Here is a 905-nt window from a genome sequence, read left to right on the forward strand (position 1 = left end):
TGCCGTTGTTCTGGTCTCAAGTCGTTCACTGTTGAACCTGAGCGTGTTGGGAGTTTTTGATAAGTGTGGGTAATTAGACCGTGTGTGTCTGTAGTATCGCACGTGGGGTGATTTTGTGTGTCATACTCATTCACGCCAACTGAGTTCATAGCATTTATTTTCAAATACACATATACAGCAACAAGAATCATCATAAACCAGTTATTGATAAAATGCACAGTAACAAGAACAATCACATTTCCACAACTGTACAGCGTCAAAAGGAACCCGGAAACAAAAAGGTGATGAGTTTTAATTACTGCAGTAACCTCTCCAAACTGCTCCGGTACAAAGTTGTATCATGGAGAGGAGGACCACTGAAGCACACTAACTTGAACGACACACTTGGGAAACAACTCCCATCCCACAACACTTTTGGGGAGGAAAAATGAGAATTTTATGTCGCATGCAGATACGCCCTTTTAAGTCCTACGTGTTTGTTCCTTGAAATCAAAGATGTGTCTTTGCCACCATAGAGATAAATCACAGTTTTATATCTATGTTGGCAAATGACTTTAGTCTAACCTATGAGTGAAGATGCCCACACACTCACACACACACTCTAGCCAGCATAATCCATTCAAATCCAGAAAGCATTATATAAACAGGATATATAAAGAGACCACTTTGTGAAGGGAGGCAACAAGCAGACGGCTCTCTTACATGAGATGCATGCAAGAAGTTGTTTTTCACCCATTTATGTGAGTTACAAGGAAAACTGATTAATATTAGGACCATAAGCAGTGTTTGATTTTTTTCTTTTTTTTCTTACTGTGTTTTTTAGGGAACATGTTACTAATTGAGAGAACGGATAACTGGTTCCACTTGTTAAGTAAACAAAAAAAACAAGCCTCACAGGAAACCCT

The sequence above is a fragment of the Solea solea genome, chromosome 21 (assembly GCF_958295425.1).
Source record: "Solea solea chromosome 21, fSolSol10.1, whole genome shotgun sequence".
In the NCBI taxonomy this organism is placed as follows: Eukaryota; Metazoa; Chordata; class Actinopteri; order Pleuronectiformes; family Soleidae; genus Solea; species Solea solea.